Raw genomic sequence first — 21,640 nt, 5'->3', positions numbered from 1 at the left:
TCCTATCTTTCTCCATATCTTAGAGCCATTTAATTAAATTTAATTTGTTCTTTGGACCCTGGAAAAGACAGAAGGGAGCCAGCGTTTGCTGTGTGCCAGGCACTTCATTAAACATTTTCATTCTGGAAGCTGTATACAGTACTCCACTCCCCCATTTAATCTTTGCAGCAGCCCTGTTGAGAGGGCTTGTTGTCCACAGCCTGCAGGTGGGGCTGTGCTGGAGCTGTGCAAGGTTGGACAACCCAACTGTAGTTCCTTGGACGTTGCCTCTGCTTATTCATTTGTCCATTTATCCATCTGTTCATCTATTGGATTGTCTGTCCACCTTCACCACACACCTGGAAATCGGTTATTTATCACATGTCATGCATTGGCTTTGGGGTACTGGGATATTATCAGTCTGCCCTCATGGAGCTCATACTGTGTTAAGGTGGGTGCTCACAGCTTTCTGGACTGGGGAGGGATGTCTCAATGACTTATATATAGTTCCACTTCAGGGTTGTCTTCATAGCTTCCATCTAGACCTGAGTACTCAAGGAAATTTGGGACTTTTTAGTGGTCTAGGAACCACTCAGAATCCTCCAAAGGGGACAAGTGCTTTAGAGTGGGCATATATTTCAGGGGTGTGAGAACCCAAAGGGGGTTTTTGAAGTTGTAAACTCTTAGTTCAAGCATCAGATAGAACGGTTGGTCTCCACAGTTCAGTGGTTTTCAACAGGGGGGTAATGTTTGTCCATGTCTACTTTCAGAGAACTTTGTCAATATCTGTAGATGTGTTTGAGTGACATGAGTGGAGAGGAAGGGCTGCTTCTGACACCTAGTGGGGAGGCCAGGAATGCTACGAAATATTTTCTCTCCTCTCTTCTCCTCTCTTTTCCACTTTTCTTTTTTAGATAGGTCTTCACATAGCCCAGGCTGGTCTAAACATACTATGTAGCTGACAATGACCTTGATGTTCTGATCATCCTGCCTGTACTTGCACCTCCTGAATGCTGGGTTTGCAGTATGTGCTATCATGTCCATCTTTAGCAGTCCTGGGTATTGAACCCAAGGCTTTTTGCATGCTAAGTGAACGCTGTACCAGCTGAACTACATACATTCCCATTTAGTTACTTTTCTCATTGCTGTGGCCAAATACCCAACAAGAGGCACTCTATGGAGGAAAGGTTTTTTAAGAAAAATTAAGTCATCTACTTATGTGCCTGTCTATGTCTGTATGCATGTACAAACATGTATGTTGGTACCTGAGGAGGCCAGAAGAGGGTGTTGGATTCTTTAGAACTGGAGTAATAGGTGATTGTGAATCACTCAGTATATTTTCTAGAAACTGAACTCTGGCTGTCTACAAGAGCAGCAAGCACTCTTAACTGTGGGACCATCTCGTTGGCGCAAAGAAGGGCTTATTTTATTTATTCTTATAATTTATTTATTTTTATTTTACGTGCATTGGTGTTTTGCCTGCATGCATGTGAGGGTGTCAAATAACTTGGAGATGGATTACAGGTAATTATGAGCTGCCACATGGGCACTGGAAATTGAACTCGGGTCCTCCGGAAGAGCAGTCAGTATTCTTAACTGGTGAGCCATCCCTCCAGCCCTAAGAGGTGTATTTTTAACTTATAGTTCAATGGACTATATCCCACTGTGGCAGGGAATAGCAGAAACATTAGGTGTCTGGACCAGTGTCAAAAGTTAGGAAGCAGAAAGTAGACAGGACGTAGGGGTGCTCTATAAAACTAACTGACCACTCACTGACAAACCCCCCCCCCCCCCATTCAACGAGTCTCCATGAGGTTACACAGCCTTCTAATTCAACACTGCCAGCTGAGGACCAAGTATTTAAAGACATGAGCGTGTCAGACATTTCACATCCAAACTATAGGATATAGTGGTATCCTATAGGGTTCAGGGCAGCTCCAGCCCCAAGAACACACATGTCTAAACTGGCAGACAGTGAGAAACCCTGCCCAAGTTAGTAGGAATGGCAGATAGGTGAAATGTGTGAATAAACTGGCAGATGGATTGACCTCGACGAAGATAGAAACTGAATGCTCTCTGCAGCTGTTGCGGGACTTAGATGTCTCTATGCTCATGACCCAGAGTTCTGCTGTGTCATGTTCCTTAGCTTTGCTTGGCTATAAGGTTACCTGGAGTGTCTGTTACTATGGTCCACACTGCTACAGCTGTCTTGGGATTTTATCTCTCCCTCTGTGTGTTTGGATATGTGTATGTAGACCAGGCTAGCTTCAGAGAGATTCACTGCCTGCCCCTTCCTCTTGCTTGCTGAGATGAAAGGCATATCTCACTGTGCTCCAATGGAATGCGTTTTTATCTCTTGAGTATGGCAGTTACTGTGCTGACTCACCAAGAAGACACATAGACCCAAGCAGGTCTCTCCTTGGTGATCTTGGCATTGGCCACTATGGTGGTGGCCTCATCACACTGTGGGACCAGACAGATGGAGCATTTGGGTTGCTGGCTGGATACTCACAGCATGATCAGGAGTTATGTGGGCTGTGGGAGACTTAGTGGCCATTGCTCTGTGAAGGTAACCCAAACAGATGTCTATGCAGCTGCAAAGCCTCTGCAAAGTCCCACGGGGACTTTTATGTTGCCTAATGAAAGACGAAGGGCCCCTGAGCTCAGGTCCAGCAATGGCTTGTCACAGAGCAAAAAGAAAGTCTGGTGTGGTAATATTTTTGTTATTCTGTGTATCTTCTGTCAGGGGCTGAGAGCTCAGGGCCTATTGGTGAGACAAGGCCTACTGGGACACAGCCAGGCTCTTCTGAACACTGAAAAACCCAGTGGGAATTCTCTGGACTAGCAGAGTGGGAAATTGTTAGCTTAATTTTATTTACATTCTGTCTTGCCCTACAAAATATTTTAAATTGATGTTTATAAAACAAACAAAAGATTAAACAAACAAATCTTCTAAACTAAAACCTACAAATAATAATGTGGGAAAAATATATATGAATTAAAAAAAAACCAAGCTTAGAGGGATTTTATATAGAATGGGCAATTAACTTCAATTTGAAAAACAGATTTATTTTACGAGTGTTTACATGTCTGCAGGGGAATGCAGGTTCCTTCAGAGGCTATCAGAGGTCATCAGATCCCTTGGAGTTAGAGTCGGAGGTGGTAGTGAGCCACTTGATATGGGTTCTGGGAACCGAACTCATGTCCTCCGGAAGAGTAGCAAATGCTCTAACTACTGACCTATCTCTCTAGTCTTTCAAGATCATACTTGGTGTTGACCTTTCTTCTGGCCAAACCAAAATGGGAGGCTACTAATTGCAGAACTTTATGTCAAAGGCTTTAAAAGACTCCTGCCATCTCCATGTTGTAGCTGCAAGCAGTAGAATTTCTTCCACGGGCCTTCACAAAAAGGCAATGTGTTGCTTTTCTCAACCCTTACACAGTGCCATAATCAGTTACATATCACTATTTTTCACAACAGCACAAAGCAGTAAGCTTATTTGCAAGGGGCAATGACTTGAAGGGTTTAAGCAATATTTTGACACTGGAGCAATTCTGAAATGTAAGTGCTTGAGAAACTGAGTTAGGGAGAGTATGAGTTCAAGGCTAGCCTGGACTGTATAGACCCCAACTCAACCACCACCACAACAAAACTGCCAATCAGCAAAACCACAAAAACAAAAGATAGGACCAGTGAGATGGCTCAGCGGGCAAAGGCACTTGCCACCAAACTTGATTACCGGAGTTTAGTCCCCAGGACCTACCCTGTAAGAGAAGAGAACTGGCTCTTACAAGTTGTCCTCTGACCTCCACTTTTGTACCTTGGCCTATTTGTCTGCCCAGCTTCCAAATAAATAAATAAATAAGTATAATAAAAAAAATCAAAACTACACAATAACAATATGTTGATGCTTCTCTACACAGGATATTTAAATTCTTGGTCAGATGACTAGGTAATTCTGTTTCTAGTAATTCTCCTTAAGGAAAACCTTGTAGTTAAGATTCATATACTGAGGCATTCACTGAGCACTGATTCATACATCTCATAAAAATTTATTGGTGTTTCTCCAGTAGCAGGCTGTGTGCTAGGTGTGGTCACGGGGTGGTGACCATGAAGGCCAGAGGACTTGTGTTCTAGTGTGCAGAACCGCTGTTATTAGAGACATTGACATTGATATAAATCACACAGCTATTTATCAGAGTAGAGTTGTAGTCACACCTAGCATCAAGTAGTCAAGAACTAACATTTGTTTTTTTTTAAACATTTTCTTTATTATTGTTGTGTGTATGAATGTGTGTGTATGTGTGTGTGTGTGTGTGTGTGTGTGTGTGTGTGCTGCAGTGTATTTGCCGAGGTCAGAGGACCACTTTCAAGAATGGGTCCTCTCTTTCCACTGTGGGATCTGTGAAGTGAACTCAGGTCACCAAGCTTGTGCAATGAGTGATTTTATTTGTTGAGCCATCTCACCAGCCCAAGGGCTCATGTTTGGTTAGCTTGGAAAGCCAAAGTGGAAAACCCATGTGAAAATGCTATTGGTACGGAGAGATGGAGATATGTAGGTGGATGTACCAGGAAGCTTCATGGTGGCTTCATCATCAGAATGATTTCCCAAAGCATGGAGGAATGGCTAGGTGATGTGTTTGGATGCTCTGCGCATAGACCTTGGCCTCACTGTTCTAATAACTATAACAGCGTCCTACTGAGGGGCCCTGTCCTCTTCCCCTATGTGCCAGCTGCTCTGGGTTCACAGGGTCAGGCTAGAAGCTTGAAGAATTACAGACTCCAGTGGCACCATTAAGCCAAAGGCGCAGAGATCTAGAGGAGAGCCTCTGCAGACCCTCAGAGACCCTCCCTGAGGGTCACTGACACAGGAGACCCCAATTTATCTTCTGCCTCGTCTCTGGGTGGGATGTCAGCCCCATAGTGGTTGCCTGCCAGGTTACACATCCCTTCACTGGCTGCCTGTCCTCTGTTCCATTCTCCTTTCCTCTGATGACTTCTCTCCTCATATATGTTCTCAAAGTCTGCTTCTAGGGGAGCCAATTGTCTTTATTTTCATTTTACATTTTAAGTAAATAAAAGAGCAAATTCTGAGCCAAATATGAATGACTATGGTCCCAGAATATGGACTCAACGTTACCATAAAATATGTTTAAAAATAGGAAATTTGAACACAGTCCATTTTATTTGAAAGGTAACAGTGGATTTTCTGTTTGAAAGCTCTGTCCATCTCCTACTTTTCACCTCCTAAACTCAGTTCTGGGGTCCTACTGTGTAGCCAATGTGGGCCTGTGAGTGTGGCTGCCAGACAGTGCCTCTGTGGGAGAACTACTGCTTGTAGACCCTGTTTGGGCAGCCTCCCCACACAGACTTGCCTGAAGGGTGGTAAGGAAGGAGTGGTGTTCACATATCACATAGAGAAGGAGGGTAGAGCCAGCCAATCTGGGATGAGGTTAGTTTGACCTTGGGTCATTGACAGATGGGAGCTATGTTTCTGGCATTGTAAGAATGTTCATAGCATTGTGGATTGGTAGAAAAAAATAAAACTCTAGATCTCACATTGGACAAGGGTGAGCCTGAATCCCAGAGTTGGCATTTATTAACGCTCTGTCTTTGGCTGACCCAAGCCCACTGCCTCAGGTGATTGCCATGAAAATTTAATGTGAAAAGGAATGAAAACTGGCATTCACCGTACTGGGCATTCTATGTAGCATACAGGTAGTGATTTAATATTGATTTTTGTGCTTATACACATTGTGTATATGCATTAAAACATAATTGTAAATTATGTTTACAATTATAAAAGTTTGCAATTTAAAACACATCTATCAAAAAACCCCACCTCTCTCTCTCTCTCTCTCTCTCTCTGTCTGTCTGTCTATCTATCTATCTGTCTATCTATCTGTCATCTACTATTTATGTGTGCATGCACACATGCGCATGTGGTTTCTCCGTTCACATTGTGGGCCCTGGGCATTGAACTCAGGTGGTCAGTCTTGGAGGCAAGCTCCTTTACCTGCTGAACCATCTTTATGGCTCCTAATTTTACAGTTTTTAAATCACCATGCAACCCCCCAAATCTGGCTGGCTCACCCTCCAAAGTACATATTGGCAGAGATATGATCCGTAAATGTGGACAAAGACCTCTTTTCTTTGACAGTATTCGAAAACTGAGTTTTCAAGATTACACATAAGTAGAGAAGACACTATGATGAAGCCTGATGTCCACCCCTCAGTTTTGCCATAATTACAGTCTTGCTAGTCTCAGTCTGTGTACTCCCCCTCCATGTTTTTGCTACTGGAGTATTCTGAACAAACACCCAGGCGCTAAATCTTGTCTGCCCACCGCAGTTGACATGGTAATGTAGCCTCATTTTTCCTCACCCACTCTGCAGTGCCACATGAGCTCTCGGTTTCAGGGTCACACATATCTCCTCCCATGGTCCCCGCCCACTTCTGGATGCTCTTTCCTCCTAGGGCTGTTTATAGGCTGTGTTAGAGGTCGGATCTCATTTACACCCAGGTGTGCTGGCTGCTGCCTCTCCAACCTTATCTGGTGTGATTTATGCTGAGTGCCTGGATCCGCATTTCACAATAAATTCTTCTTAAACAGCCTGGTTGTTCAGGCTCGTTTCCCATCTCCAAGGAGGCTTTTGACTGATAACCTGAAGAATTGCTTCCCTGTGACTGGCAGGGTAATGTGGTATCATAGCCTGTCTGCTCCTGGAGGCAGGTCAGAGCTGTGACTTCCAAGTGTTGCTGGCTGCCTTGGATAGAGTTGCTCGCCCCTCCCTCCCTCCCCCTGCCCATCTTCTGCCTATTTTCCTCTGCACTGCCAGGCTTTGCTTCTAGGTATCAGATCTGCTCCATGCTGAGAATGCTCCTATGGGATACATCTCTGAGAAACTCATTGTGAAAGGCCTCCAAGGTGAATTAGGGCTCTGTGAACATTCTCGCTGGAGTCTGTAGGTACCAAAAGGTACAATTTTATGAAAACCTTGAACTCTGCTGGATGCCAAAGTTGTAAAAGGGGTTGTGGATGAATTCCTCTTCTTCTATTTTTAAAAATATTACTTTTATCTATATGTATGTGTTTGCATGTACACTGTACTTGGGTACCAGCAAAGACCAGAAGACGGAGTCAGATCCCTGGATCTGGAGTTACAGATGGTTGTAAAGCACCTGCCGTAGGTGCTGGGAACTGAACTTGGGTCCTAGCAAGAGCAGCAAGCACTAGCAATGGCCGAGGCATCTCTCTAGAACCTCTGGGTGGAATGCGGTCTTGGTATGGATGTAACAAGGCAGGGCTAACCAATGCCTCCATAAGCCCTAGCCACTTGTTCTCTGTGAAGCTCCCCATTTTTCAAGATGTAATTTGATTTCAAAGTGTGCATATGTGTTTGTGTGTGCTCTGGGAGTCCAGAAGATGGAACTGGATCTCCTGGATGGTTGTGAGCTTCCTAACATAGGTGTTAGAAACCAAACTCAGGTCCCCGTAAGAGCAGCACAATCTCTTGTTCCACCTCATTGGTACCCCTTTTTATCTTGCCATATGGGGTTCTCTTCTTAGCCCCAGGCATCTTTTTTCATGTGTGAAGTACACAGAGAAGGTGCTCAGATTCTACTGAGAAAAGAGAGATAAAACAGAGCATCCAGTGCTAATTCTGTGACTACGCTCGGCCCTCCAAAGGGAATCTGAAATGTCTGCAGTAAATAATTGAGAGGTGGCTTTATCACAAGGCACTACTAATAGAATCTATTAGGACATTTATCATAGTTTATTAACAATCTTTTAAACAAATAATGATATTTTATATTAGATATTTATTTATTTATGTGCATACAAACATATATACCTGCATGGGCTAATTTTACAAACCAGTGTCATCTGGGAAGAGTGAAGATCCACTGAGAAAATATCTCATCATATTGGCCTGTGAGCAAGCTTGTGCTGAATTTTCTTGATTAATAATTGATGTGGGAGGGTTGGGTTCACTGTGACTATTGCCACCTTTGGGCTGATGGTCTTGGGTGCTATACAAAAGCAAGCCACGAGTGAGTAAGCCAGTAAACAGTACTCATCCATGAATTTTGCATCAGTTCCTACCTCCAGGTTTCTGCCCTGCTAGAGTTACTGCCCTGACTTCTTTTGATGACAGTCTGTGATATGGAAGTATAGGCTTACATTTTTCACCAAACCAACTTTATTTGGGGTTCTTAAACACCTTTACCTCCCTTCTAACCCTCCCTCCACCTCCACAACCTTAGGTGGGAGAGTAGAAGGGAAAAGGGCTGTAGTCCTCTCTTATATACTTCCTGCTGATCAGGGTCAATGGGTTGTTAGGGGATTAACAGACTCAGTCATCAGGATACCAGCAGTCCAGTTCAAAGACCAACATGAAGCAGCAAAAGCCAAAAGACTCAGTTGGATTGCCTGGAGAATCTCTCTGGAATGTTTCTCTCTGCAAAGCCAAGTGTTGAAGCACTAGGATAAGCGCAGCAACGTTGATCTAAAAATCGATGTCTCACTCTTTGTGGACCTCTATATATGTCCTTTCCTCAGAGTCCACTCACAGATGTTCTCAGCTGGCCAAAGTCACACCCCTCACATTTGAGAGGTCACAGCAAAACATCATGTGCCCAGACTGCAGCAAAACACCACATGACTAAACTGAGTCCAGAAACTTCCACTTCATGATAATGTAATAAAAATAAACTCTTTCCTCCCAAAGTTGTTTATGGCCATGATAGTTGATTGTAACAACAGGAACTCAACTAAGACAGAAGTTGGTACCAGAAGTGGGTGACAGATTCTATGTGTTTTTGGGAGAACTGTGGTGACATTTGAACTTGGTATGAAGAAGTTACTGAGTGCTCGGAGCTCAGTGGGCTGTTCTGTAGGAGAATGGAAGATAAGAATGCAGAAATAAATACAGACAATGAAGATCTGACGTGAGAAGTTTCAGAGGGAAGCAAAGACTCTATCAGGTTAGTTCAAGTTCTATTTTGAATTGCAAACCATTAAGGTGAAGCCTTTATTTTTCTGGAAAAATTAATGCTTGTCAGCTAAGGCTGAGAAATTAGTGGTGATAAGGAAGACACCAACATAGTTTCAGCAAAATCTCCTAGTGAATGTTTCCTCTGGTTGACACATAGAAACTGTGGTCCAGAGGAGACTAAAGCTATACTTCATGCTGGCAGCAAAACTTGGGGATGGGTTTCAGAGTAGTACTGGTTTTGAAGGCACTAGGAGATCATGGAGAGCAAGGCAATAAGCAGCACGCCTCCACAGCCTCTCTGCATCATCTCCTGTTTCCAGTTCCTGTTTGAGTTCTTTTCCTTACTTCTGTGATACAGAACTATAAGCTGAAATAAACTTTCTCCTCCCCAAGTTGCTTTTGGTCATCTTGTTTTATTATAGCAGTAGAAATCCTGATGAAGGTAACACCCATGCCATGGTCTGCCCATGGATGCCAGAGGACTACCTACAGATGCTGGTTTTCTCTTCCCACCATGTGAGTTCCAGGGATTGTACTCAGATCATCAGGTATTTTTTGGTAGTGAGTGTCTTTAATCACTGATCTATCTTTCTGGCCCCCAGCTACAGTTTTCTAACAGCCTAGGATGTCTTTATTCCTCCTTTCTAGTAACATAACACAGCATCTGAAGGTACAGTAAAGGAGTCAAGCTATATTGGTTCACGCCCTCACTCTAATATGGACAGAGACACAACTTTGTGATTGTACCCAAGTCATTGAGTCATAACTTACATGGATGTCTTGTGTGGGTGTGAACTATCCCACAACAAAACAGTTTCAAACAGTCCTAGCTTCCTTCTATAGCAGTGTGACCTCAGGCAAACAACTGCATGCTTTGGTGTCTAAGTTTTCTCATCATTTGCACTATAGTCTGGGGCTGACATGACAACTAACCCTAATTGAAATGGCTTAAAAACAACAGGCCTTAATTCTTTCACAGCTCTAAAAATAAGAAATCAAGGCATCAGCAGAGGTTGGAGGGATGAATCTGCTCCAGAAATCTCTCCCTAGTGCACCTGTCAGATGTCTTTCTTTCCTAAACACATTTAAAAAAGTATGTATGTGTGTATGTCTATGTGCAGATGCCTGCAGAGGCCAGAAGAGGACATTAATCCCTTGGAGCTGGAGTTCTGTGCAAATGTGAGCTGCCTGATATGGGTGCTGGGAACTAAACTCTGGCAGTAGTTCTCTTAACTACTAACCTGTCTCTCTAGGCCTGTACATAGTTTTATCTAAATGTCCCTCTCCCCAGAGCACATCCAAATCCAATATAACCTCATTTTAAATTAACTACCTATTTGAACATTCCAGTTCCAAATAAGATCACATTCACACATTGCAAGTAGAAGCGGATTTTCTGAGAGAAGTGTTTACCCAAGTACCTTTCCTACAGCTTGCTTCCTCTTGGTGTGGGGCAATAAAATCTTCTTATCCAAATCTGGTTTTCACTAGGTGTGTGTCATTTGTTAGTAAGAATCTTGACTAACATGGGAACAGAGCACCTTTTATTCAGAGGGACAAAACAGGAGTAATATACAACCAAGGTTAGCCTGAGACATCCTTGCAGGCCCCATCCTTGGATCTGTGTCTTTCCATTTGTGTCTTCAAGGTGGATGACTTTGGAGGTGGAGGGTGGAGGAGTAACGAGCCCCCAATCAGACACTGGGAGTGACAGCACATTCTTCTTGTGCCCTGGTCACTTCCGGTGGGTTTCCTGACATTCTGGCTCTGTGGTCAGTGATTCAGTATGTAGCATGGTATCATTTCGATGTTCTATCAGTGTCAAGTGTGGCTCTGGGGTTGGAACTAGGGGTGTTGTTATGGTTAATTTAATGGTATGGCCTAATGATATTTATTATTAGCCCTGTAATTATAATGGTGATATTATCTAACCCCATATTATAATCAATAAAAGACACAGACACCTGATAAATTTTAGAATAGCCTTATCTTACCTGGGACAGGGCAGATATTAACCCTCTAAACTACCTTTGCCTCCCAGCCCCACCCCAGGCTACCTCCCATCCATAATTTCACAAATACTTGCTCATTCTGTCATTTGGGATGCTTCTCCATCCATGCTCTCCATGTTAACCCATGGGGGCTCTCTGCTTTCTTTCTCCTCCTCTTCCTGGTTTTCTCTCCTGTGATTCTTCTGTCCCCAAATCCCTCAAACCTTAGCCATGCCTACCTCCTTCTGCCCTGCCCAGGTATAGGCCTTTTAATCAGCTAATCAGGGATAATTGGGGAATAGTCCTTCTTATCACAGGGTTATAGGGAATCATTCAACATCATAATAATATCCGTGACAGGACAGTAACCAGATCTCAAGGTGCTGAAATCAACATTTGAATAGCATCAGACCAATCCCCAACAGGGCCTTCTCCATTGTAAAATACAAACAGCGTACTGGTGGGTAGGGGAAAGCCTTGGAAGGAGAGAATTCTCTTTCTTTAATTAAAAATTTTATATTTCTTGAGTCTGGTTCCAGGCTGCCATGCTGGTCTCATGTTTCTCTGCCATGCATTCTCACAACAGTGCACTGTATTCCGTCTGGAACTATAAGCAAAAATAAATCCCTTGTCCCTAAACAACTAGATTCATATTTAGTGCATCTGTGTTGGGGGCTCACATATGGAAGTCATAGAGAAACTTGAGGGCGTCGATTCTCTCCTTCCATCTTTACTTGGGTCCCAAGGCTCAAACTCAGGTTTGTTGGGCTTGATATAGCAAGCACCTTTACCCAGTGAGCCATTTTGCTGGACCAGAAAGAAGGAATTCTCATCCATCAACTTCCATATTTATGTCATAGAAACATACTGGAAGCAGAGACAGAAGAATAAATGGAATATAAGCTCTCCCTGAGAGACCCTGGGAAGAGGCATGGCTGAGATTAGGTCAAGCAGAAGACCCAGGGTCTTAAAAAGCAGGAGTCCAGATTGCTTTTATCACTGTAGTGAGTTCTCTGATGTGGCAAGAATATGTGGAGATGGATTACAGATGGATGAGGAAAACAAAGGGAATATTAGAAAACATACATTGTCTAACCACTGAGCAAGAGACTAATAAGGTCGGCCTGGTGACGACAGGATGGCTGTGGGTTCACCCAGATGCTGAGGATGAGGGAGCAGAGGAGGATGCTAGCATTTGGTTGCCATGGAGATCTGTGCTGTTACCGACACCATCACCAATGTGCGATGGGCTTATTGCTGCACATGACCACTATGAAGGAATGACAGACATCTGAGGAAGCCATCGCTTTGTGCTACAAAGTGAAGCAAAGAATGGTGACTATTCATTCATTATGTGTCTCCCAGGCTTGATTAAAGGCTTAAAGAAGTTGTCTTCTTTTGTCTCAATTTTGTGTGGAAGGATTTGTCTAAATGTGTTCTGTGATGGAAAAACTAAACTTGCCCCATCAGATAATGCATTACAGTTGTAAAAGCAATCTAGACTCCTGCTTTTTAAGTGGCTTTGGAGCATTTTCATTTTTTTCCATGTGAATAGAGTTCAGGTTGGAGTGACCAAGTTGATTGATGATGCTTCAAAACCCTTAACCAACTTCATCTCAGAGGTCAGTCAATAAGGAAATAAAAGTGCCAAGGAGAAGTGCGTTGGATTGTGGCTGGCCTAAGTTTATGAGGAAGCATCTGAGGGCTCTGGTTTCTTTACTCAAGATGTCCCTGAAGCCGACATCTTGGTTCTGACCAGAGGACCTTGTTATAGGCTGACTAGGTCTCCCTAATTCCTATGTGGAAGTCTTTATTTTCAGGACCTCAGGATGTGACTATATTTGGAGATGGGGGCATTTTAAAAGGGACCAAATTAAAATGAGGTCATTAGGTAAGTCCTAATCCCATAGGACTGCTGTGTTGATAAGAATAGACTTGAACACATAATATAGATGGTGGTGGTGGTGATGTGTGGTGAGTTAGACACAGAGAAAACTGTCATTTGTGAGTTGAAGGGAGAGGCATCTGAGGAAACTGACCTCAACGCTTTGACCTTGGTATTTGACTTTAGAACTATGAGGCTATAAATTTCTGTTGTTGAAGCCTCTCCAACTGATGGTACTTTATTATGGAAGCCCCAGCAAACCAGTGCAGACCTAGTTCTGATAGGACATTTCTTATCTTTTCTTCTTCTTCTTCTTTTTTTTTTTTTGGTAAAGATTTATTTTAAGTGTGTGTGTGTGTATGTGTGTATGTGTGTGTGTGTGTGTGTGTGTGTGTGAGAGAGAGAGAGAGAGAGAGAGAGAGAGAGAGAGAACAGTGGCATTGGAGACCAGAAGAGGGCTTGGATCCCATGGAGTTAAAGAGAGGGAATTAAAGATGGCTCCAATTTCTCAGCTCAACCATCAGGATGGATGGTAGTGAGGGAGGGGCAAGGAGGGAAGAGCAAGTATGGGGAGACAGTGATGAGTGGTGATTCCCAACAGCTAAAAAGTGGGTGTCTTAGTCACTGTTCTATTGCTGTCAAGAGACACCAGGAGAAAGGCAACTTTATGAAAGAGAGAGAGAGAGAGAGAGAGAGAGAGAACACCCAGGCTTGGCATGGACTTTTGAAACCTCAAAGGCCACCCCCAGCGCCTCACTTCCTCCAACAAAGGCACATGTATTCCAACAAGGCCACACCTTCTAATCCTTCCAGTCCTTTCCAAGAGTTCCACTCCCTAGTGACTAAGCATCCAAATACATGAGCCAATGGGGACCATTATTATTCAAGCCGTAGCAGTGGATAAGTGTGATGTTGAGAGGGCCATCACGCTCTGCATTAAGCACTTCTACATACTGAGTCAGGTTCTCTCTTTGACCAGAAGCTCACACATTAGACTAGGCTGGCTGCCCAGAGGTCTCCAGGGATCTGCCTGTGGTACTCAGAATTATTTTAAAACCTGGGATTACAGTCTTGAGTATGTAGGATTACAAGGCATGCTATCAAGCCAGGCTTTCTTTCGTGGGTTCTGGGGATCAAACTTAGGTCTTTCTCCAGTTTGTGGTATTGGCTTAAAAAAAAAAAAAGAAAAGAAAAAGAAATCAAGGAAGGGAAGGGGAGTGTTTCAGTACTTTGAGTAAATGAGCATCTCCAGTAGGTAACAACCTCACAGGGCACCTCAGGGGGCAAATGGGTTTCCTTGGTGATACTCCTTAGCTGCCAACTGGTTGTGAGGCCCCTTTCCCAACAACTGCATCCTCAGCATACGAAGATGCTTGCAAATGTTCCTTGGTTGACTGATGGTCTCAAAACAGTTCAATGAGAGCCTGAATAACTCAGCTTCTGGCAGGGTCCAGTAGCCTGGGTTTGAGCCTGACGCTTTGAAGGTAGTGCAGACACCGGCTCCCCGCCTCTACTTGAAGACCTTAGCATAGGAACTGGCTGCACTTAAATTCACAACATTGACTCTGCAACTTCCAAAACATTCTCTCATTCTTTGCCCAGCCAAGTTTCTGATCTGCTGGTGGCATACTCCTCGTGATGTAGAGGCAGCCAAAACCCTAGGGCAGAGGCTGTCTAAACTTCCTCCTGTTTACTGACCTCCCGCTTCCTCACTGCCGGGAGTCCTTCTCTTCCTAGGAGCCTCTGGCATGAGGCTCTAGCAGGTCTCTGGGCAGAACTTCAGCCTATCAGATTCAAGGCCTGACCTGGAGGCCAGCCAATCGTTGCTATGAATGTTGGCTTGATTTTTAAATCCACCCTGGACTCCCTCACACACACCCCTGCAGCGGTCCTAACGTGGCCTTCCTGTTCCGACTCCCACTCTGATCTGGCCAAGGGCAATGTGCAGGGTGCGTAGACAACTGGGATTTGTGTGCTGAAAGCTCAGCCCTGTGGACACAGATTGTGGGGATGCTGAGTGTCATCTGGAATTCAGGTTCCCTTTTGCACATAGCTTTTGTCTGATTTATCATCCTGTGTGCCTTGTTGAAGAAATCCCAGGACCCTACCCCCAACCCTTTCTTTTCTGTGTTTGAATGAAAGTGAGTGCTTATCTGATTGCCCAGACTGTGGTTCAAGTTGGATCAAGAAAGCCCTCTTAGATACACGCACCAGTGACTACATGCGTCTAAAGGCTGTTTAAATCTTTGACCCATCCCCTTGAATGCTGCCATCCATTTGTTACAAAAATATGTGCACCTACCGTGTGCTAGGGACCCCGATGGATGTGAAGGGAATAATAATGCATGTGGTTTTGTTACCCTGGGGGTCTCCCAAGGTCAGAAGCTGATAAAGTGCCTCAGGGATGTGCTAGGGAGGGAACACAGCAGAGAAGCCCTCAGTGTGGACCTGGCAGCTCGGGGGAAGTTCCAGAAGACATGCCAGTAAGCAGAGGCTGCAAGATGCTGACAGGGGCAGGGAGGGCCTGGTGATGCTGGCACTGACAGTCACCTCGAGCCACTATGTGTGTCTGTCACCCAGAAGTAGACGAGGATCCTGACCTAATCCTGACCTATGTGTAGATGACGTCAGATACAAGGAAAGATATAGACCCACCAGCCTTTTTTGTTTTTCTTATGGCATCTCCTTATCAGCAGACTCTCAGAGGGGATTTCCAGGGATGGGCTGTGGCTCAACTGGTAAAGGGCAAAGCCCTGGGTTCCATCTCTAGCACCCCATAAAACCAGACAAAGTGGATAATACCTTGTAGTTGCAGACCTTGGCAGGTGGAGGCAGGGAGTTTGAGGCCAGCCTGGAATACTCGAGACTTTAGTGGGTTGAGGGATTTCGGCTCTGTGTAAGAGTTTGTGCTTTGTAGGATCTAGGCTTTTGTTTCTGTAGAGTCAAGACTTGTTCGTTGTTCTGGTGGGCAGGCTTTTTGCTCCTAAGGCAAAGCTCCACATGGAACCTTCCGAGGTCAGCCTCATTCATAAGCTGCAGTTTTCAGGCACCAAAATAAACTTCTTAGAGGACAGATGCCTGAGAAACCTGTGCCAATGGCCAGAGCTGGCTCTGTGGTTAGAGTGTCTGCTGTTCTGCCAGAAAGACCCTAGTTTAATTACCAGCACCATATTGGGGAGCTAAAAACTGTAACTCCATCTTCCGGGATCTGATGCCCTCTTCCAGCCTCCTTGGGCATCTTTACTCCTGTGTCATGAACACACACACACACACACACACACACACACACACACACACACAAATAAACATTAAAAAATCTTAAAAGCCTGTACCAAGGACAGGCAGACAGGGAAAACATCACCTCTTATTCTATCTACATGTAAACAGAGAAGCCAGAGACTTTGGGAAATATTAGTAACACTCACTCGTGTTATTTCAGGTGAACTATGTAGGCAGTATCTTCCTGTTATATGCCAGATGCTGAGTGCTTGCTGCACAAGCCTTTGGTACTCATTGTCACCCAACACAAGGAACTGAGCTACCCTTAAGGTCCTGGCTTCAGGGGGAGAAGAGGACAGGGCTGGGGACTCAGAGCACAACAAACTATGGAGAGAAGGCTGTGGGAACTGGGGTATCACAGCCGCCCTGTCTGGGAAAAGGCTGCTCAGCCTTGTCCATCAGGAGTGCCTTTCAGGATTCAGACGTTTCTGGAAAGCAGGTCCAAGGAGACATGTGGATTAGGGAGGAAGGAAGGGAAGGAAAAGGGGAGATGAGAGAAAACAGCCTGGCTACATAGAGTCCATTCCAAGTCCCTAACCAAAGCATAAGGGGAAGGAGGGCACACATCTCATGACTGATAGAATCCTTGCCCCTCTGCTCTTTGCCGCTAACATGGCAGTATCAGATGTGCAGGTCCAGCAGACTTGATGCATGTGTATAGACTGCTGGCTGGTAATTTTTCAAGTTCCTGTAGGTGATAGGAAATGACAAGACATAGGCCTGCTTGTTGTAGCTTCGGAAGCTGCCCCATCTGACCATGATAAGACATATATTGACTTTTCTTTGTAAAAGATGCCATGTTCCCACAGTGCAGGCGATGGTGTCTGGGTGTATTCACCTATCTCCGTGCACCTCACCGGCACGTGCCTGTGTATTTGCCGGGGTGCATATACCTGGGATCGCTGCAGCATTAGCAATGCATGTGCATGCGTCTGAGTTCTCTGCTGTGTAAGTAAAGCACAATGTCCTAGTTGCTTTGGAAGCAGCATTGTTGCCTTGTCACAGCTGGAGATAAGGAAGTGTGGCAGCTGTGACCTCACCTTTGATTCTCCAAGGATGGAGAGGCTTTACCGTCCCAGCTCCTTCAGATGGACTGGCTCTGCAGTGTGGGAGAAGGAGCTGAGGGAAAGTCTCCTTCAGGGAAGTTAAGAAAGCCTCATTAGGGAGAGCCTCCACTGGCTCGGGGGAGTTGCTTTAGGAGTCTTATTTTTTACCATATGCCTTCCTTTGCTGGAGTCCTTTTCAGAGAAGGCACCTGCTGGAGTGCAATGGCACCTCTCTCAACACTGTAGAGAGAATCCTATATTGGTTTTCTTTATTTTCATTGATTACTTTTTTTTTTTTTAAGGGTGCTATGGGTTGATCCCCTGGACCTCATGTATATTGCTCTGTAAACACTCTACTATTGATTTATAGCCCAGCCTCTGTAGTGGTTTTACAGAATGCAACGTCGGCGTCCCCAGTCAGTGTTGGGGGCCAGTATCAGTCACGTGTTCTTTAGAGGGACAAAATTGGCAGAATGAATATGTACTAAATGGAGGATTTATTAGCTTGGATGGCACAATACAGTGTGGGCAGTTTAAGAACATGCTGTGGCTCAGGCCCCAAGGCTGGATGGATGTTGCCTCAGTCCCCACATGGTTCTGAAGGCCTGGGGAATTTCTAGAGAGCCACTGGGCTTCTGGCTATTTTAGAAGCCAGAGGAAGCTGCTTCTAATACCAGTGAAGGGATGAAGCTGCAACAGGATGGATGAACTTGTCATAACAGTGAAGGTAAGAGGCTGGAGAGATGGCTTAGTGGTTAAGAGCACTGACTGCTCTCACAGAGGACCCGGGTTCGATTCCTGGAATGCACAGAGGCTCATAACCATCTGTAACTCTAATTCCAAGGGGAACTAGTATTCTGGACTCCAAGGGCATGAGGACTCCAGACACACAGACAGGCAAAGCACCTGTGCATATAAAATCAAATGAACAAATATCAAAACAACAGCAACAGTGAAGGTAAATAGACCCAAAGCAAAGTTTCTGTTCCCCATCTCCCATTTATCTGAACCTCCACAGGAAGGTGCTGCCCACACCTAGGGCGGGTCTTCTGCCTTCTAATAATCTGAACAAGAATATTCCCACAGGAGTGCCCAGGCTTGCCTTTTGGTTGATTTCATATGCTGTCACATGGACAACCAGTATTAATCATCAGAAGCACAGGACTTTTTTTTTTTTTTTTTAATTCTTGCAGGGCAAGTGAGACTGAGCCACAGGCAATATTTGGGTAGAGGTGTGCCTTGTGGGAAGGTGCACAGTTAGTTATTGACTGTGTAGCTCATCTTCAGGGAAGGTTCTGCCCATCCCTTAACTGATGACATTAAATCATTTAAGAAATCCAGAAGCTAGACAAGGAAGATGTGGGAATGAAACATCCAATTTGCATTCTGGAAGAATCCACAGAAGGTGGAGAAGCTGTTGAATGGTAGACGTGATAGCACTGAACTGTGGTTAGTTCTTAGAAGGGAGGAGCACAAGGTATCTTGGTGACCCAATGACAGATGGAATCCAGTCAGTGGACTGTCTGGCTCTCTGCACTAAACTGAAGTTCTCAGGGAAAAAAGCTACATCTATGTTAAAGGTGCAAATTTTACAAAGCTGACTTATGAGAGCTTCCTGATTGTGGAGAGTTGGAATGTGGCAGAGCCAGAGCCAGATTGTCTTTGGCCATCTTTAGGATGACCATGAAGGAGGCATAATCTTAGCTTTTGAAAACTTATTTTTGACTGGGAATTTCATGCAATGTATATATAATATGCTTTGATCAAGAAAGTATGCCCTTCATTCCCTCCCCTCCAGCTCCTCCCTATCTTCATCACTACTATTACCTCCATATTTCATGTGTTCTCTAAATTTTTGTAAACCTACGGAGTCCACTTGGTGCTTTCAGTATGTATGTAAGTGTGGGGCCATCTATTGGAGCGTGGGTAGCCTCTTAGAATCTGTAGCCCTGAAAAGTGTTGGTTCTTGCTGTTCAAGCAGCCATCAGTTGCCAATAGCTCGTTTCTGATGTCCTCCTCCTCCATGTTGGGATTTTGGCTGGCTTGATCTTATGCAGGTCTTGTGCTGTCACAAGTGCCATGGGTTTGTGTGTACAACTACTCCACTTCAGCTGCAGTCAGAAAGCATCTTTCTCTGTAGTCACCCACCACCTCTGGCTCTTATAATTTGTCTGTTCCCTCTTCTGCAGTGATCCCTGAGCCATGGGGGGAACACTCTATCATTTCTTGTTTTTTTTTTTTTTTTTTTTTTGCGATTTGACCAGTTGTGGGTCTTTGTGTTAACCTCTCTCTACTGCAAGGAGAAGCAGCACCTCTGATGAGGTTTGAGAGACGCACTAATCTGTGGCTATGATGATAATGAAGAGTTGATTTAATAGTGTGTCCGTTTAGTAAAACTTTAGCTTTAAAAGTAGATGGACTTGTTTTGTTTGGAGGAAAGATCATATTCAAGGCTGGAATGGTAGGTCAGCATACCGAGCCTATTTTCTGTACTTCACAAACAAATCCACAGCCAGAGGGACCTACACACCTCAGTCTTTACCCTGACACCTAAGCTATTTTCTCTGCATCATTGTCTAGTTTCTAGTGCTGCAACATGACCAAAAAGCAAGTTGGAGAGGAAAGGATTTATTGGGCTTACCCTTCCATATCACAGTTCATCACTAAATTAAGTCAGGACAGGAACTCGAGCAGGGCAGGAGCCTGGAGGCAGGAACTGATGCAGAGGCCATTGAGGGGTGCACCCTCTGGCGTGTTCCCCATGGATTCTTCAGCCTACTTTCTAAGAGAACCTAAAACCACCAGCCTTGAGATGACACCACCCATAATGAGCTGGTCCCTCCTCCATTCATCACTAATTAAGAAAATGACCACATCCAGATTTTATGGAGATATTTTCTCAATTGAGGTTCCTTCCTTTCAGATAACTATAGCTTGTGTCACGTTGACATAAAACTATCCAGAAAATCCTATATATCCATTGTCTCTTATCTGTTGAGCTCCTGTTCACCATGTGAGGAACACAAGGGAGCCGTGAGCGATGAGCAGTTTATCAAGACTTAGATAGCTCGTTTGGGTGGGAAAGCAGGCGTTTAACCCAGAGAGTTCATCTTCAGAAGATGGTTTCTACCTTAAAATTACGTCTATCTATCTATCTATCTATCTATCTATCTATCTATCTATCTATCTATCTATCATCTATTTTGCACGTGTATGTGTGTGTGTATCTCCATGTGCGTGAAGGTCAGAGGGCAACTTGTGGACTTTTCTTTTCTCCTTCCAATATTTGAGTCCTTGGGATCAAATTTGATCATCAGGCTTAGCAGCAAGCTCCTGTAGCTGCTGAGCCATCCCCTCTGACCGAGAACCTGTTTTCTTAACTCTTTTTGCTTCATGAAGTTGGTGTCTGTTAAGAGAGAAATACATGATTTCTTTTCTAGCTCAACCAGTCCTCTCTTGTATTCCAGACACATAGCAGTTCCTTTAATAACCAGTATCAGATCTCCTCTATTGAAAATATCTCTCTTAGAAACCCTCCACTGAGGAGCCACAGAGATGGGTCAGTGGTTGCTGCTTTTGCAGAGAACCTGAGTTTGGTTCCTAGAACTCACATCAGGCAGCTTACAGCCACCTGTGATTATAATGCAAGATATATATATATATATATATATACACACACAACACACACACACACACACACACACACACACACACACACACACACACACGATGTCCTCTTCTAGCTTCTAGCTTCTGAGGGGACTGCACATACATGACACATATACACACAAAAAGACACATATACACATTGAAAGAGATAAATGTTAAGCTTTCCTCTGAAATTGACCATAATCTTTGAGGACTTTCTTGTGCTGGAAGATGATGTATATAGAGTTAGGGGAACAAACCATTCTTGAGGGGGCTTATTTGTTGGTTTTTTTTTCAACTTTTTATTCTTTGTGAGTTTCACATGACACACCCCTGTCCCACTCATTTCCTTGTCCCTTTGTATCTATCTTCTGCCCTTGCAACTTCCCTCCCCCCAAAGAAAATAAAAATCAATCAAACTAACAAAAATAAACAGAACAAAACAAAGCATAGAAAAATCCCACCATAGAAGCTGTAGTGTGTCACAGCATGTCTCACAGCATAACCCTCTGTCCACACACCTTCACTTGCAAATTAGTCATTGCAGTTAGTCATCAGTCTGGTTCGAGGACCCTGTCTTCTGGCACTCCATTGACATTGGTTCCTTACCAGGGCTCATCCCAGTTATCTGCAGCTTTGCATTGGCAGGACCAGCCTTTTTACATGCTCCAACAGTTCACAGATGATGTAGATTTTGGGGTGGGCCAACTTAAAGTCCTGTATTATATACATATTATATTATATTATATTATATTATATTATATTATATTATATTATATTATATTATATTATATTATATTATATTATATTAT

At 44.1% G+C, this 21,640-nt stretch overlaps 1 pseudogene; it reads left to right on the top strand.

The window, feature by feature from the left end:
• Positions 1 to 2,422: 2,422 nt before the first annotated feature.
• LOC129687122 (heterogeneous nuclear ribonucleoprotein A1-like) overlaps positions 2,423 to 21,640 on the top strand; it is a 66,806-nt pseudogene continuing 47,588 nt past the window's right edge.

The sequence above is a fragment of the Psammomys obesus genome, unplaced genomic scaffold (assembly GCF_907164565.1).
Source record: "Psammomys obesus unplaced genomic scaffold, mPsaObe1.curated_primary_1811, whole genome shotgun sequence".
NCBI classification, from domain to species: Eukaryota; Metazoa; Chordata; class Mammalia; order Rodentia; family Muridae; genus Psammomys; species Psammomys obesus.
This window is presented reverse-complemented; position numbering and strand designations above follow the sequence as displayed.